This window comes from Giraffa tippelskirchi, chromosome 9 (assembly GCF_054371585.1).
Source record: "Giraffa tippelskirchi isolate mGirTip1 chromosome 9, T2T-mGirTip1v1.2.pri, whole genome shotgun sequence".
Taxonomy (NCBI): Eukaryota; Metazoa; Chordata; class Mammalia; order Artiodactyla; family Giraffidae; genus Giraffa; species Giraffa tippelskirchi.
Genome location: NC_137283.1, coordinates 92,901,417 through 92,920,823, shown reverse-complemented (window position 1 = coordinate 92,920,823; position 19,407 = coordinate 92,901,417).

The window sequence follows — 19,407 nt, the reverse complement described above, 5'->3', positions numbered from 1 at the left end:
TTCTCATTTCTTACAGTGAGATTGTAAAGCCATGATTGACCACAATAATAAATGGTTGCCCTAGATAGGGTTTTGATGTCACAAATTCAACATCTCACTTTAGGATCAAATAGATAGAGAACTCAAGCTAGGAGAAAGCAAAATCCTGTTTAACTGTAGCTTTGACAACTGTCTGTGATAGTTAAAGGGATTATAAGAAACACATGAAAGGTAATAGATACATGTTTGTTTGATAATAGAGTTCAAAGTTTCTTCTGTTCTGAATGTTCTACTTTACAAAGAGAAAATGGAAATTTAGAAGATAATTATATTTGATTTAAGGCCTTTTTTTCTACTCAAGAAAAGCTACTTTATAATGATAAGATTCTGGCAAACTGTTGTGTTCTTTCTAAAAACAAACTACTTTAAAAAGTTCTAAGAAAAAGCATTTTTATTTTAACAGTATATTTAGACAAATTAACACTTCAAGAATATCCATTTATAATTAATATAGATATAATTTTAAAAATTTACAATGCATTAAGAAATATAAGGTCCCCCTTAAGAAGCTCTGGAGGTTCCATGAAGTCCTGGAAAACTTCAAGTGACTCAGCTGGCAACCACTTTTCACTCAGTCTATACGGAATACTTACTACATTGGACTATCCCCCTCCAACCTGAATTCAGCATCCTTCCCACTAGCTCTGTAAATATAACTATATAGACTCCTAACTAGTAATTTGGTCACTAAAGTCACTTCTGCACCAGGCATAAGCTTTTCAGGCCTAAAGTGAAACTTCAATTCAATTCTCAAATCAGACGTTACCTCTTCTGTGTAAATTTCTTCAATGTTCTAACCCCACCCCAACTGAGGTAAGTTTAAGTCTTCCTCCTCTAAGATGTTATTACATTTTACATGGACACACATACACATGTAAACACACATGCACACTTGCATTGGAGCCATGCTCACATTTTAACGTATATCCTGTTTGCCTGGTTATCTTCTCTATGTGATCACAGAAAGACATGGAATATACCTTCTTATTGTACACTTATTAAATAAATAAAGCTCAATTAATATATGATGAGTAAATAAATAAATGATCTGGTTAAAAGTAGCTAGGAGAAAATAAGTTGACACCATGAATCACAGATAAGTTATCCATCCTATGAATTCTTTCTTCATTCTACATAAGGCTGTCTCTAGGTTCATAATCTAAAATGCATTTAAAGGCAAGATGAGAAATATGATTTAGTTCAGCTTGTTATTTAAATATGAAACTGTACTGCTCACATGACAATATTTCTAAATTTCAAGAGAATTAAATGGATTTCAACTTTATACGTTCTATGAAAAGTGTCTGAATCCAGAAACAAATAATAATGGAGAAATTATTCATAAGATGATTACATGAATATGATGTGTCTAAAGTATATCTGAGACTCTTTGAAAAGAGTGTTCAAATTGCTGTTTGGAAAACAAGTGCTTGCTCCTTTACTACTTCAAGTCTTTCTTTGAATGAGAAGAGTAACAACCAGGTAACAGCATGTATATATTTTTTAAATATTTGGATTTAGGTAATTAATTCTCTGTATGTCCTCTTATGTTTTTGTTTTTGTTGAGAAGACATTTACATGTTTTTCCTACTATATATATTTTGTAATTAAAAACAATGCTCTTATTTAATTATTAATTAATCTATTTGAGCTTGCTACATTGATCTTTAGTCCCCCCAAAAGACCTCAAAGAAACAGGAGCATTGGTCACTTAGGTATCACAAAAATCAAGTAATTGAAAGGATGTGCTTATTGTTTTCCATTGTTACTGTCAATTCATTCCTTTGAATGTTTAATAGTGAATGTCTATTTTTATTTTGTCCATACCTTTAGAATAATTGTAGCTACTTTTAGTATCATTGATACTATATGCCTTTAAAATTGAGCTTAATCCTGTTTATTTGGGTGTAGAATGTTTTAAGATCCCAGATACAATATATACTTGGAGAAATTAACAATCAAGAGTCCATCATGTTGGATTAAAAGTGATAGAAACAGCTTAATGTAAAGCTGTTTCTCAAACTAGCTTAATGAAAAAGGAGATTTATTGGAAAGATGCTGGGAGAGACCACATGAAGGAAGCTATTGAGAGCTATGATAGCCTAAGGGATGTCAGAAACATTCTGCCTCTAATCTGTGCTTCTTTCTGGGCATTCCGGACATGGTTGCTGGAAGTTCTGGGGTCTCAGACTTGGAGCTTCGTGACCAGGGAGGAAAGAAAGATTTTTATCATTTCTAGCAAAAAAATCCTTGGGAAGAACTCTGATTGGCTCACCTTGATGCATGTACACATTCCCGGACCAATCCCTCTGACCCCAACTAAAGCAAATTAAAAGTGATCCAGCCTGGGTCACATGATCATCTCTGTGGTCAGGGTAGTAGGGGACTGTTTTTCAAAGGATGATGATGGGGATACTGGGCCAGCCATGGCAATAGCCACTACAAAAAGAAACCCCTTTGATTTCAGTTCAGTTCAGTTCAGTCGCTCAGTCGTATCCGACTCTTTGCGACCCCATGAATTGCAGCACGCCAGGCCTCTCTGTCCATCACCAACTCCCGGAGTCTACTCAAACCCATGTCCATCGAGTCGGTGATGCCATCCAACCATCTCATCCTCTGTCGTCCCCTTCTCCTCCCGCCCCCAATCCTACCCAGCATTAGGGTCTTTTCCAATGAGTCAACCCTTCGCATGAGGTGGCCAAAGTATTGGAGTTTCAGCTTCAACATCAGACCTTCCAATGAACACCCAGGATTGATCTCTTTTAAGGACTGATTGGATCTCCTTGTAGTCCAAGGGACTCTCAAGCGTCTTCTCCAACACCACAGTTCAAAAGCATCAGTTCTTCGGTGCTCAGCTTTCTTCACCGTCCAACTCTCACATCCATACATGACCACTGGAAAAACCATAGCCTTGACTAGACGGACTTTTGTTGGCAAAGTAATGTCTCTGCTTTTAAATATACTATCTAGGTTGGCCATAACCTTCCTTCCAAGGAGTAAGCGTCTTTTAATTTCATGGCTGCAGTCACCATCAGCAGTGATTCTGGAGCCCAAAAAAATAAAGTCTGACACTGTTTCCACTGTTTCCCCATCTATTTCCCATGAAGTGATGGGACCAGATGCCATGATCTTAGTTTTCTGAACATTGAGCTTTAAGCCAACTTTTTCACTCTCGTCTTTCACCTTCATCAAGAGGCTCTTTAGTTCTTCTTCACTTTCTGCCATAAGGGTGGTGTCATCCACATATCTGAGGTTATTGATATTTCTCCCGGCAATCTTGATTCCTAAGTCTATAACATTATTGAGATTATAAGGGAAAAAAAGACTCAAATATTTGTAATGGTACTATTAATGTAAAGGTGGAAAGGTGTCTGTATAACATTTAAATATTTGCTCTGGCTAGGGATTACTACTACCTTTCCTGGTAGCTCAGCTGGTAAGAATCTGCCTGCAATGTGGGAGACCTAGGTTTGATCCCTGGGTTGGGACGAGCCCCTGGAGGAGGCGCAACAACCTACTCCAGTATTCTTGCCTGGAGAATCCCCATGGACAGAGGAGCCTGATGGGCCACAGTCCATGAGGTTGCAAAGAGTCAGACACGACTGAGCGACTAAGCGTAGCAGAGCACAGGAATTATTATGGGAAAAAAAAAAAGAATAAGAAACCACCACTATTGAGGCCAGATGTTAACAAGAAAATTTAATTGCAATATTAATATGTAATGGGTTATGAAATTTTAAAGTGAGCTGCCAGGCCAAGATGATATTTTTCAAAGGAATTGTCTGTTAAAAAAGACTCCTTACTAGCGTTGTTGTTCAGTTGCTAAGTTGTATCTGACTCTTCACGACCCATGGACTGCAGCATGCTAGGCTTCCCTGTCCTTCACTATCTCCCAGAGTTTACTCAGATTCATGTCCATTGAGTTGGTGATGACATCTGACCATCTAATCCTCTGTCACCCCCATCTCCTCCTGCCGTTAGTCTTTCTCAGCACTAGGGGCTTTTCCAATGAGTTGGCTCCTCGGGCTTCCCTGGTAGCTCAGGAGGTAAAGAATCTGCCCGCAATGCAGGAGATCTGGGTTGGGAAAATCCCCTGGCTAAGGGAATGGCAACCCACTCCAGTATTCTTGCCTGGAGAATTCTACGGACAGGGGAGCCTGGTAGGCTACAGTCTATGAGACGGCGAAGAGTTGGACACAACTGAGTGACTAACACATAAACACGACTTCACAATAGGTGGCCGAGTATTGGAGCTTCAGCATCAGTCCTTTCAACTAATATTCGGGGTTGATATCCTTTAGGATTGACTGGTTTAACCTCCTTGCTGTCCAAGTGACTCTCAAGAGTCTTCTCCGGCATCACAATTTGAAAGCATCAATTCTTCAGCACTCAGCCTTCTTTACTCTCATTAGAAATATAAATAATAAAGAAAGCAGGGAGGAGAGATTAGTGAAAAGTCTCTTTTGAACAAAATTATGATTCCCTCTTCATCTCAAGAGAGGATTTCTACCAGGATTACTCAGAAAGGCTGAGCTATGGCCCTGCAGCTAGGGAGTCACAGGGAAGTCTAGAGAGTGAGGGAATGGTTAGCAGCAATGAAAGTGGAATGAAGTTCCTCTATGGGGAGTGTCACGCTGTATTAGGTATGTGGGGTTAAGGATGTCTGAGTGTTTGTTGCACATCATAGAAGGTTCAGCGAGAGAGTTGGAGCAGATGCTTTATAAGATACTATACAAGCAAGTCCACAAGAGGCCAAACGAGCCTCAAAAGGAGAAGTTAGAGGTGAATCATCAGACTCATTATGGTGGAGAAGTCAGCAACCACTGAAAGGGAGTGCATTTGCTCTTGTCAGGGGAACTGCAGGCCAGGGACCACTTGGAATGGGGAATGGGTAGGCTAGGCATTTTGGTGGGTGGGTTATTTGTTTTCTTTTTCAATTGGTTTTTCTAACACTATGTAAGTTTCATGTATACAGTATTATACTTGGACTTCTGTTTATACTACAGGGAACTCATCACCAAAAGTTTAGTTTCCATAACCATACTGTTGACTCTTTTGACCCAGGTTGCCCTCCCTACCCCCTTTACTTTTGGTAATCACTACTGTTCTCTGTATCTGCTGCTGCTGCTGCTGCTGCTAAGTCGCTTCAGTCGTGTCTGACTCTGTGTGACCCCATAGATGGCAGCCCACCAGGCTCCCCCATCCCTGGGATTCTCCAGGCAAGACCACTGGAGTGGGTTGCCATCTCCTTCTCCAATGCGTGAAAGTGAAAAGTGAAAGTGAAGTCGCTCAGTCGTCTCTGACTCCTAGCGACCCCATGGACTGCAGTCTACCAGGCTCCTCCATCCATGGGATTTTCCAGGCAAGAGGACTGAAGTGGGTTGCCATTGCCTTCTCCGTCTCTGTATCTATACAAACGTAAAAGTTGCCCAAAGGAGAAAGTGTTGACTTTGAACATCTGCCAGCCCTTGAGAAAGAGAAAGCAACTTAAGATAGTGGCAGTCAAGAATTTTCCTGCCCCCAGCTCATCCCTTGTCCTCCTCTCACACTGGGTCTGGAGGGAAGGTTCAAATATCATGGTTAGATGGAGGTGAAGGAGAGAAGATCTAAGGGGAAGAATCAGAGACAAAAAGATACAAAATTAGTATCCTCTCAGCTTTACTGGTTTATTGCTAATTACAGGCCTCCAAGATCCACCTGGAGGACTGGGAGTAGCTCTAATTTTGAATGCAGTTCGATGCTTTGACTGTAACATGAGATTGGACATTCTAGTACCAAATCCAGGCTTTGACTATAGTACCAAACCCAGAGTGATCATAACTCTTTTTATTATCTGAAAGTGAGAAGAAGAGTCATGGGGCTACTTGTGCTTTATTCCATAGGCAAAGTGAAAAGCTCACATCACCGAATAAGTTTCAAAGTAAGAGTGGGAAAAAAGTATATTTTTGATTACAATCTTTCTTCCTCTTCTTTCTTTCACAGTGATAGTACCTGAACTGAATTTGCAGGTTCTTAAGCTATACCTAACCAATCAATTCTTGTGAAGCGGCATCTTTTGTTTTATCAAGTCTGATACGATGAACTCTGTATATTATACTGTTTGGGTCTATGGGTATCAGTGTATGGATATTTCATATTCTTTATCATTTAACTCACCTCGCATCCCAATAAAATAACCATACAAACAGCTTTGTTGAACTTAAAAGTTATTCGAGAGTCAGATTCATATTATAAAAGTAATAGAGAAAAATCAACCACTAATTAGAACTTGCGAAATATATTTTTACAGATTAATATGAAAAACAAAATGCCATTTAAATGTTTTAATTGGTTTCAGTTTTACAACTGCAAACCAGATGGTTTCTTTTTAAGTAGTTTATAATGTCTTGGCTGAATAACTGAATTACCAAACCAGCTGTGATTATTAACATTTACCCAAACAGAAAAATGTGTCTGCTATTTGTTTTCTAAGACAGTACCTGCTTTGCAAAATTCTGACAAACAAATCATGACTCTACTCTGCATAGCATAGTATTTTAATAAAATAGAGAGAAAAAAATAAAATAGAGAGCAGAGATAAAAGAGATGCACATATTAATTTATTTCCTAAAATGAATGATGATTTAAAATTTAGGCGTTGAAACCAAGCAATCTCCTGTGGATCCTTCCAATCTTTTTTTTTTTTTAATAAATTTATTTATTTTAGTTGGGGGCTAATTACTTTACAATATTGTAGTAGTTTTTGCCATACATAGACATGAATCAGCCATGGGTTTACATGTGTTCCCCTTCCTGAACCCCTCTCCCACCTCCCTCCCCATCCCATCCCTCTCGGTCATCCCATTGCCCCAGCCCTGAGCATTTGTCTTATGCATCGAACATGGAATGGTGTTCTGTTTCACATATGATAATATACATGTTTCAATGCTATTCTCCCAGAACGTCCCACCCTTACCTTCTCCCTCAGAGTCCATAAGACTGTTCTATACATCTGTGTCTCTTATTCTGTCTCGCATATAGGGTTATCATTACCATCTTTCAAATTCCATATATATGCATTAGTATACTGTATTGGTGTTTTTCTTTCTGGCTTACTTCACTCTGTATAATGGGCTCCAGTTTCATCCATCTCAATAGAACCGATTCAAATGTATTTTTTTTAATGGCTGAGTAATTCCAATCTTATAACGGTACAATTGTAAAGTGTATTTACATTTTTAATGTAAAGAACTTGCTTTAGACTTTTTGAAACCCTGTTAATAATTCTCTTTAACCACTTGTTAAAATGTTACATTCTGGAAGCAACTGGTCCTTACAGAAGTTTGTTTCTGATATACGCTGAGGTTTTCTAACTCTAAATTTTAGCAAATGTAAATTTCTAGATACTAATTATAACTGAAGTACTGAATGCAAATTCAATTCTGTAAAAAACTTAATAACAGAAATTTCAATTAGATATAGGAGACCAGAAAGGGAAGCTGTTATGCCCTGTGACAGAAACAGAGCCCAACAAGAAAAAGGAAGACTGTTCTTTCCTGGCAACGGCTCAGCCAGTGAAAAGCCATGGATTCTATGGGCTTCCCAGGTGGTGGTAGTGGTAAAAAAAAACCCTGCCTGCCAATGCAGGAGATGTAAGAGAAGCAGATTCGATCCGCAAGTTTGATCCCTGGGTAGGGAAGATCCCCTGGAAGAGAGGAGGGCAACCCACTCGAGTATTCTTGCCTTGAGAATCCCATGGACAGAGGAGCCTGGCGGGATATAGTCCATACAGTTGCAGTCATAGTCAGACATGACTATAGTAACTACAGCCTTCCAACTTACTTTTTCTATAAAAGAGTTCTTCTTCCCTTGCCTTCAAGGGATTTGCATGCATTTCTTTATAGTTGCAGACTGTAAATTCAAACTCTGCTTCCATGGTGGCTCAGATGGCAAAGAATCTGCCTGCAACGTGGGAGACCTGGGTTTGATCCCTGGGTCAGGAAGATCCCCTGGAGAAGGAAATGGCAACCCACTCCAGTATTCTTGCCTGGAGAACCTCCATGGACAGAGGAGCCTGGCAGACTATAGTCCATGGGGTATCAAAGAGTTGGACACAACTGAGCAACTAAGCACAGTATAGCTCATCCCAAATAAACCCATCTTTGCTAGAGAAATATCTGGCAGTCTATTTGTTTCAAATCAAAATAACTCTCTTTAGAGCCAATTAAAAAAGGATACATTTAAGGGGAGGTGATGGTGACAAATGTTTCAGTTCTCTTTTACCCAAAAGATAAATTATCAGGAAAAATTCTGATTAGAAAATGATGTTGTAAATATTCTATGACAGTCTTTTTTCAACTAGAATTTTCCTTGGTTATTTACCATTTGGGTAAAAGGACTGAAACAATTTATTTTTGTTTCGTAAGTCTGTGATCATCTAGGCACTACCGATCTGGGTTTAGTCTGGCTGATCACAGTGTGGGTCTCTCAGACCTCTATCTCTAGTCAGCTGGAGGCTCTGAAGGGCCTGGTTGGAGTAGGATGGTCCACATAGTGAGCATAGTGATAACACAGCTCTCCTCCAGGTGTTCCTCACAATTTCCTGGCAAGCTCACCCAGAGATGTCCTCATGGTTCTGGAGAAGGAGCAAGGGCAGTAAGAGAGTGAATCCCAACGCACAGGAACTTCTCTCACCTCTGACTGTGTCCTGATTGATAACATTTCAGTGGCCAATGAGAGTATTGTATCTAGCTCAGAGTGAAAGAGTGGAGCAGAATGCCCTACCTTTAATAGAAGGAGTAAAGAATTGGGGCCATCAATGCAATCAATCAAACACACATTCATATAGGTTTATACTACTCTTTGATAGCTCTCCTGAGTATGATGTACTATAATTTGCTTAATAATTTCTGTATTTACAGATGTTCAAGTTGATCCATTTGAACATCCATAAATAGAGAAATTATTTCTTTGCAATTACAGGCAGTGCTGCTGTAGTAATGGAAATAAAAACAAAAATAAACAAATGGGACCTAATTAAACTTAAAAACTGTTGCACAACGAAGAAAACTATAAGTAAGGTGAAACAACAGCCCTCAGAATGGGAGAAAATGAAAATAAATGAAACAACTGACAAAGAACTAACCTCCAAAATATACAAGCAGCTCATACAGCTCAATACCAGAAAAATGAACAACACGGTCAAAAAGTGGGCAAAAGACCTAAACAGATAGCTCTCCAAAGAAGACATATAGATGACTAATAAACACATGAAAAGATGCTTAACATCACTCATTATTAGAGAAATGCAGATCAAAACCACACTGAGGTATCATCTCACACCAGTCAGAATGGCCATCATCAAAAAGTCCACAAACAATAAATGCTGGAGAGGGTGTGGAGAAAAGGGAACCCTTTTACACTGTTGGTGCGAATGCAAACTGGTACACTCACTATGGAGAACAGTATGGAGATTCCTTAAAAAACTGGGAATAGAACTGCCATACAACCCAGCAATCCCACTGCTGGGCATAAACCCTGAGGAAACCAGAATTTGAAAGAGACACATGTACCCTCATGTTCATTGCAGCACTATTTATAATAGCTAGGACATGGGAGCAGCCTAGATGTCCATTGACAGCTGAATGGATAAGGAAGTTATCCTTATCCTGAATGGATAAAGTACATACAACACAATGGAATATTACTCAGCTATAAAAAGGAATGCATTTGAGTCAATTCTAATGAGATGGATGAACCTGGAACCTAGGTTGTTGATTGTATCTCATTTATTAGATTTATTCTCAGGAAATGTATGGTTTTTGTTACCATTGTAGTAATATCATTTTATAAGGTGTATTTTCGTTTGTTGTTAAAGTGCATTGAGACGCCTAATTTTATATACTAAAATCATATCAAACAAACCTGCTATCCTCTTGTATTCTCTGAAATTATCAGCATTCTTACAATATTTTCTAAAAATAGTGACAGTTTTCCAAATTCTTCTTTCTTCTACCTCCTATTTTTTCCCTCTCTTTTGTCTTATGTCACTGTAAGGATCATCATATGGTATTTTTCTCCTTTAATACGTAACTGAGATAGATTTTTATTAGTAGTTATTCCAAAGTTAATAGTCCTTATATTCCTGGGTTAAATGTATTTCTCAATCTATTGCTGATTCTTTTTGGAAAGATTTTTGTTTAGAATTTTCTGTCTAGTTCACAAGTAAGATCTTCCTATATACTTTTTGTTTTATTGTTCTTATCTATATAGTTTTATGTGACAACTATATTGTCTTCCTTAAAATAGTTAAGAAATATTCCCTCTCATCTTTCTCTTGTTAATATCTTCTTATTTCTGAGGTTTTCTGCCATTTTCCTAAGGTGCATTTGCTGTATACTAATTTCTTTTTTCCTGCTTCTACTTTAGGAATCTGAGATTTCATGTTGTTAGTCAACTCTGGAAAATTCTAAGCCATTTTAAAAAGGTATTGCCTCTCCCTTATTCTCTCTAGTCCCTCAATATGAAACTCATCTTTAATTTATGTTGGGCATTTTCATTCTAATCTCAACATCTCTTCATTTCACTTCAGTGATTTCACTTCACTTCACAATTTTATACAATGTATCTCTGTTCCATGTTCTAGATAATTTCCTTAAATCTGTTTTCCAGTTAAATGACTCTCTTTAGCTTTTATTCCATCTTTAGTCATTTTAAGACTGATATTTCTATTCTCCTTTAAATTTTTACTCTATTATTTCATATACCTGTGAATAAAATGTTGCTGTTTGTACCATATGACTTGGCTAATTCTGCTTTCTTTGGATGGCAGTGTGTGTGTATAATTATATTTTTATTTCTCTTCTTTTAAAAACATTGATTTAATATTTTAATATACACATTTAGTAAAATATAAACTTATCCAATATTTCCATTTTATTTCCCCAAAATAGAAGATTTTCATTCTGATTATCCTTTCTCCTATCTCACACGTCATTGTTGTCCAAGATTTAATTTCCATTAAATTCTCCCAAATTGTATATTATTATTTCATAGAATCAATGTTTGTTTAGATTTATTCACTTGTGTTTTGCTGTTTATATCCAATTTCTTCTTTCTGGTTTTAATTTCTTTTTTCCCAAAGAGGATCCTATAGACATTCTTTCTGTAAAAGTTATTGACAGTATTGATCTTGTTTGGTTTGTCTGAAAATGTCTTTTATATTGCCCTCTCTCTGAATGATAGTTGTAAAATTCTACATTGAGTGTTACTAGCTTTAAACAGAAGTTATTTTTCACTGTCTTTAGGCTTCTATGGTTACTATAGAGAATTATGTTATTAGCTTATTTTTCTTCTTTTGTAGGCTGTGGTTAACTTCTAGACCCGTTTACCATGTTTCCTTTGTCAATGTATTAAGGAGTCTTTCTAATGTGTTTCTAGAATATTCTTTGAAAATTTATTGATATTCTGTTTTTTTTTGTTGTTTTTTTTTTTAACTTTTTTTTGTTTGTTTTATTTTTTAAAAAATGACTGACTTCATATTTTGGTAATGACAATTTTAATTTAGAATCTTTTAACATATTTATTTTATATCTTTATTCAATTATTTCTTCATCTAATATTCTTAAGGATCTATTTCAGGTGTCTGTTACTTCTCTTGTGTTTGCTGCTGTTGGTTAGTTTCTTTACATGTTCTCTAATAGTGCATTAAAATTATGTACAGAGGTAAATAGAAACTTGAATTTTGGAGGCTAATACAAGGATACTGCTGTCATCATCTACTGCGAAGTTAAATGCAAGTTTTTTATTTTAAAGCACATCTTTATATTTGGTGTATGATTATTATAATTGAACTAATCATAAAATTTAATGATTAATTAATTTTGGTAGAAAAATATTTTACACAGCATAATAATAAACCATTATGGGATCTTGATATGTATAGAAAATTGTGTGTCATATAATGTGATGATAGCTTTACAAGAGTCACACAATGATTATTTCCTATGAAAACAAGAAGGTTGCCAAAATATGGGAAATGTACACTATCACTATAGCCCTAGGTATTTCCCTCTTTTCAGATAACATAATCCTTGTTTAGAGAGATTAAGCCACTCACCCAAATTCTCAAAGCTAAAAAGTGACAGATATGTAGTCTGATTCCAGTTCATTTGAGTTCAAAATCCATTGTAATCTCTACACATATTGACTTCCAGTAAAAATCTCCAGTGTCACAGCCTGACTGTTTTACACATCCTTTGGTTTTTAGCTAGATACATGGTAGCCCAAATACAAATAGCATTTTGTACCCCAAGTTATATCTTGGAGTGGTCATGTATCAGAGTTCTGTCCGGAGGACTAGAAATGATATGGTATCATTGTCCCTTGGTTGAAGGGGTAGAACTGATTCTAGGACCCTCGCCTTCCTGCCACATACCAAACTCTCCATGCTCAAGTTCCTTATATAACATGGCACAGCACAGTGGGCTGGTTATACATCTGCTGATATGGAGAGTCAAGCAAAGGAGAAGCCCCAGCAAGATGGTAGGAGGGGTGAAGTCATATTTAGAATCAAACCCCATACCCGAAAATCATCTACTTCTGCTTTACTGACTATGCCAAAGCCTTTGACTGTGTGGATCACAACAAACTGTGGAAAATTCTTCAAGAGATGGGAATACCAGACCACCTCACCTGCCTCCTAAGAAATCTGTATGCAGGTCAAGAAGCAACAGTTAGAACTGGACATGGAACAACAGACTGGTTCCAAGTAGGAAAAGGAGTACATCAAGGCTGTATGTTGTCACCCTGCTTATTTAACTTATATGCAGAGTACATCATGAGAAATGCTGGGCTGGATGAAGCACAAGCTGAAATCAAGATTGCCGGGAGAAATATCAATAACCTCAGATATGCAGATGACATCACCCTTATGGCAGAAAGCAAAGAAGAACTAAAGAGCCTCTTGATGAAAGTGAAAGAGGAGAGTGAAAAAGTTGGCTTAAAACTCAACATTCAGAAAACTAAGATTGTGGCATCTGGTCCCAATACTTAATGGCAAATAGATGGGGAGACAATGGAATCAGTGACAGACTTTTTTGGCCGGGGTGGGGGGGGCTCCAAGATCACTGCAGGTGGTGACTGCAGCCATGAAATTAAAAGACACTTGCTCCTTGGAAGAAAAGCTATGACCAACCTAGACAGCATATTAAAAGCAGAGACATTACTTTGCCAACAAAGTTCCATCTAGTCAAAGCTATGATTTTTCCAGTAGTCATCCATGGATGTGAGAGTTGGACCATAAAGAAAGCTGAGTGCCGAAGAATTGATGTTTTTGAACTGACTCATTTGAAATGACCCTGATGCTGGGAAAGATTGAAGGTGGGAGGAGAAGGGGATGACAGAGGATGAGATGGTTGGATGGGATCACCGACTCGATTGACATGAGTTGAGTAAACTCTGGGAGATGAAGAACAAGGAGGCCTGGTGTGCTGCAGTCCATGAGGTTGCAAAGAGTTGGACACGACTGAGCAACTGAACTGAACTGAACTGATGGAGGATCAACTGTATGTGTGATTTTCAGATACTGATTGTAAAGAAAGGGGCATGTGGTTCATTTCCACTTTCTCGTTTGTTCTTGCTGGAGCACTGATGCTTATAGAAGATCAAGTTTAAGGATGTACCCAAGTTAAGAAAAATAGTTAAAAAATAATAAGACAATTTTGCTATGGCCATTGCTAGATTCATAACACAGTTAATACTTGAGCAATGCAGGGGTTAAGAGCACCCACACCTACCACAGTCAGAAATCTATGTCACCACAGTTAGTAAATTACCCTTATTGAAGGTTTCATATCCACAAATTCAATCAGACTAATTGTGTAGTATATATTTATTGGGGGAAAAATCCACATATGAATGGACTTCAGTAGTTCAAACCCATGTTGTTCAGCAGTCAGTTGTACGAAAAACCTAGTTTAAATCAACTTTTAAAATATAAATCACGTTGACTAGATATGTTCAAAAGTTTCAAAAGTTGATTCCTCTCCCCATTTTATTATACATTTATTTTCCTATAGATGAGTAATGTCACCACATTAGAAACAAGTAGGAAATTATGGAGAAGAAAGTCACCCATAAATTCACATCTTTTCATTCACATTTTGTGATTTTTCTAACAATTTTAATAAGCTTTATTTTTAACAAAAGACATACAAACAAAAGCACCAATAATAGAATATCTTATTTGTTTTTTTCAATTAAGCTATATTTTTATATATTTCTACCTGGGGTTAAAACCATCATTTTAAGTGAGTGCATGACACTCTGTGGAGCCACTGCATTTATTTAATTGTGCATTTTATATTGTTGCCAGTTATTTTCTGTGATAAATTTTATTTTCACCATGTACCGAAAGGGTCCATTTTAGAACGTTACCTCTGGGTCTCTCTTTCTTTCTCTTTAAAAGAAGATAATGATGATACTTATTTTTAAAATCCTAGAGAAGATTAAATTCACATTTGCTCCTAGGTGTACAGAGCAATTCCTGGCACATGGTAAACATAAAGGACAAAACTTTTCAAAGTCATATATTTTAATCGCTTGAGTTGATTGAGAAAGATAGACTTGATGAAGTCTAAGCAGAAACTAACTCTATTCCTTCTCTCTTTCTCCCTCAAAACCTGTTCTTTTTCTCTTTCTTAGATGGAAAGTTCACAATTTAACTGTCTCTCATTGGTAATAAACTAAAAGCCCCCTGTTTTGATGATAAAACATCTAGTCTACTCTCATAATTAGTCCATCATTGCAATACAGTCTAGAGTAAAACTTTAAACTTTGAACTCATACACAATTTAAAGCTTCTCTCCAGCTAATCCTTGTACCTGATCCAGACTGGGATCCTGAAGTGGGAGAGAAACATGTATTACTTTCTTCATTACAGCTACATGCTCTCTCCCCTCCTACTTTCTAATAAAATTTGCTAAGTAATAAGTAATGTTGAAAATTTCTTCATTTTGTTTTTTTCTCCCAGATAAATGTCACGGCTTTTTTAGGGATTTAAGACAAAAAGTTTTGCCCTTCGAGAAATGATTAGCATTCTTTTCTTTTTTTGGGTATTAACTGATATGGATGTCATTCAGCTTTCTTACAGAAATCTTAACTATCTGTTCATTGAAAACCTTGCCAATTTGAAAAATCCCTGTAGTCACAAAATGAGGAAAATAAAAAAAAACAACCCCTGATGATCTGAGGTGGGTCCATTACCAGATGAGTAAAATTTTTAAACTGTAGTGTTTCTCTTCTTTTGCCCTGAGTTCGGTTCAGTCCCTCAGTCGTGTCTGACCCTTTGCGACCCCATGGACTGCAGCACACCAGGCCTCTCTGTCCATAACCAATGCCTGGAGCTTGCTCAAACTCATATCCATCGAGTGGGTGGTGCCATCCAACCATCTCATCCTCTGTCATCCCCTTCTCCCCTTGCTTTCAATTTTTCCCATCATCAGGGTCTTTTCCAAGGAGTCAGTTCTTTGCATCAGGTGGCCAAAATATTGGAGCTTCAGCTTAAGCATCAGTCCTTCCAATGTATATTCAGAACTGATTTCCTTTAGGATTGACTGGTTGGATCTCCTTGCAGTCCAAGAGACTCTCAAAAGTCTTCTCCAACACCACAGTTCAAAAGCATCAATTCTTCGGTGCTCAGCTTTCTTTATAGTCCAACTCTCACATCCATACATGACTACTGGAAAAAACACAGCTTTGACTAGATGGAACTTTGTTGGCAAAGTAATGTCTCTGCTTTTCAATATGCTGTCTAGGTTGGTCATAGCTTTACTCCCAAAGAGCAAGCGTCTTTTAATTTCATGGCTGCAGTCACCATCTGCAGTGATTTTGGAACCCAAGAAAATAAAGTCTTCTCACTGTTTCCATTGTTTCCCCATCTATTTGACATGAAGTGATGGGACCAGGATACCATGATCTTAGTTTTTTGAATGCTGAGTTTTAAGCTAGCTTTTTCACTTTCCTCTTTCACTTGCATCAAGAGGCTCTTCTGTTCCTCTTCACTTTCTGCCGTAAAGGTGGTGTCATCTGTGTATCTGAGGTTATTGATATTTCTCCCAGCAATCTTGATTCCCAACTTGTGCTTCATCCAGCCCAGTGTTTCTCATGATGTACTCTGCATATGTTAAATAAGCAGGGTGACAAACCTTGGTGTACTCTTTTCCCAATTTGGAATTAGTCTGTTGTTCCATGTCCAGTTCTAACTACTGTTTCTTGACCTGCATACAGATTTCTCAGGAGGCAGGTCAGGTGGTCTGGTATTCCCATCTCTTGAAGAATTTTCCAGTTTGTAGTGATCTACACAGTCAAAGGCTTTGGCACAATGAGTAAAGCAAAAGCAGATGTTTCTCTCTGGAATTCTCTTGCTGTTTCTATGATCCAACAGATGTTGGCAATGTGATCTCTGGTTCCTCTGCCTTTCCTGAATCCAGCTTGAACACCTGGAAATTCATAGTTCATGTACTGTTGAAGCCTGGCTTGGAGAATTTTGAGCATTACTTTACTAGTGTGTGAGATGAGTGCAATTGTGTGGTAGTTTGAGCATTCTTTAGCATTGCCTTTCTTAGGATTGGAATGAAAACTGATCATTTCCAGTCCTGTGGCCACTGCTGAGTTTTCCAGATTTGCTGGCATATTGAGTGCAGCACTTTCATAGCATCATCTTATAGGATTTGAAATAGCTCAACTGGAATTCCATCACCTCCACTTGCTTTATTCATAGTGATGCTTCTTAAGGCCCACTTGACTTCACATTCCAGGATGTCTGGCTCTAGGTGAGTGGGTGATCACACCATTGTGGTTATCTGGGTCATGAAGATCTTTTTTTTTTTTTTAATAGTTCTTCTGTGTATTCTTGTCACCTCTTCTTACTATTTTCTGCTTCTGTTAGGTCCATACCGTTTCTGTCCTTTATTGTGCCCATCTTTACATGAAATATTCCCTCGGCATCCCTGATTTTCTTGAAGAGATCTCTAGTCTTTCCCATTCTATTGTTTTCCTCTATTTCTTTGCATTGATCACTGAGAAAGGCTTTCTTATCTCTCTTTGCTATTCTTTGGAACTCTTCATTCAAATGAGTATATCTTTCCTTTTCTCCTTTGCCTTTCACTTCTCTTCTTTGCTCAGGTATTTGTAAGGCATCTTCAGACAACATTTTGCCTTTTTGCATTTCTTTTTCTTGGGGATCGTCTTGATCACTGCCTTCTGTACAATGTCACAAACCTCTCTCTGTCCATATTTCTTAAGGCACTCTATCAGACCTAATCCCTTGAATCTATTTGTCACTTCCACTGTATAATCATAAGGGATTTGATTTAGGTCATACCTGAATGGTCTAGTGGTTTTTCCTGCTTTCTTTAATTTAAGTCAGAATTTTGCACTAAGGAGTTCATGATCTGAGCCACAGTCAGCTTCCAGTCTTGTTTTTGCTGACTATATAGAGCTTCTCCATCTTTGGCTGCAAAGAATATAATGAATCTGATTTTGGTATTGACCATCTGGTGATGTCCATGTGTAGAGTCTTCTCTTGTGTTGTTGGAAGAGGGTGTCTGCTAGCCTTTGCCCTGCTTCATTTTGTACTCCAGGGCCAAACTTGGAGTACAAAATGAAGAGATACAGAGATACCTGTTACTCCAGGTATCTCTCATAGCTCAGTTGATAAAGAATCTGCCTGCAATGCAGGAGACCCCTATTCAATTCCTGGGTCGTGAAGGTCCGCTAGAGAAGGGATAGGCTACCCACTCCAGTATTCTTGGGCTTCCCTTGTGGCTCAGCTGGTAAAGAATCCACCTGCAATTCAGGAGACCTGGGTTCAATCCATGGGTTGGGAAGATACCCTGGAGAAGGGAGCGGCTACCCACTCCAATATTCTGGCCTGGAGAATTCCATGGACTGTATAGTCCATGGGGTAGCAAAGAGTCAGACATATCTGAGCAACTTTCACTTTCACTTTCCAGGTATCTCTTGACTTCCTACTTTTGCAATCCCGTCCCCTATGATGAAAAGGACATCTTTTTTGGGTGTTAATTCTAGAAGGTCTTGTAGGTCTTTACAATACAATTCAACTTTAGCCTCTTAAGCATTACTGGTTGGGGCATAGACTTGGATTACTGTGATTTTAATGGTTTGCCTTGGAAATGAACAGAGATCATTCTGTTACATTTCTGAGATTGCACCCAAGTACTACATTTTGGACTCTTTTGTTGACTATGATGGCTAATCCATTTCTTCTAAGGGTTTCTTGCCCACAGTAGTAGATACAATGGTCATCTTCTGAATTAAATTCACTCATTCCAGTCTATTTTAGTTCACTCTTGCCATCTCCTATTTGACCACTTCTGATTTACCTTGATTCCTGGACCTAACATTCCAGGTTCCTATGCAATATTGCGCTTGACAGCTTCAGACTTTACTTCCATCACCAGTCATATCCACAACTGGGTGTTGTTTTCACTTTGACTCCATCTCTTCTTTCACTCTGGAGTCATTTCTCCACTCTTCTGCAGTAGCCTGTTGGGTACTTATCTACATGGAGAGTTTATCTTTCAGTGTGGCTTAGCTGGTAAAGAATCCGCCTGCAATGCGGGAGACCCCGGTTCAATTCCTGGGTCAGCAAGACCCCTGGAGAAGGGATAGGCTGCCCACTCCAATATTCTTGGGCTTCCCTGGTGGCTCAGATGGTAAAGAATCTGCCTGCAATGTGGGAGACCTGGGTTTGTTCCCTGGGTTGGGAAGATCCCCTGGAGAAGGGAAAGGTTACTCACTCCAGTATTCTGGCTACAAGGAGTTGGACACGACTGAGTGACTTTCACTTTTTTTTACCCTATCCTGTCCCAAATAATATTCTACTAACTGTTATTCATCTTAGTGTACCAACCAACATAAAATGTTGCAGAAAAATTATTGTTAGTAATGTAGATTTTACTCTAACTTATGATTTTATTTCCACTTTGTATTTCATAACAATATCCATTTCTTTTGAATTATTATGTCTTATTTAAAGGCATCTTTTATTATGGAAAACACATCAAGAAGTCTAAGATGTCTGGCACTCTTTAACAAGAATTGGTTTCGAAGCCAGTATCTTTTTATCAATACTAGATAACAAATTTGTGTCCCTGTAACCACTCTATATGCAATCTGAAAAAATGACATAACTAGTGATGGGAAGAAGAGATGTACTTATGAGAGCCAAACATTTGAAATATGAATATTATTTAAGAGGCCTCACAAGTAAGGTGAACATTTCTAAAGCTCCTGGAGCAATTAGTCTTACAAACCACTGGACTGATGAAAAACTGAAATAGTGCACATTCCAAAGTTTTGTGAAGT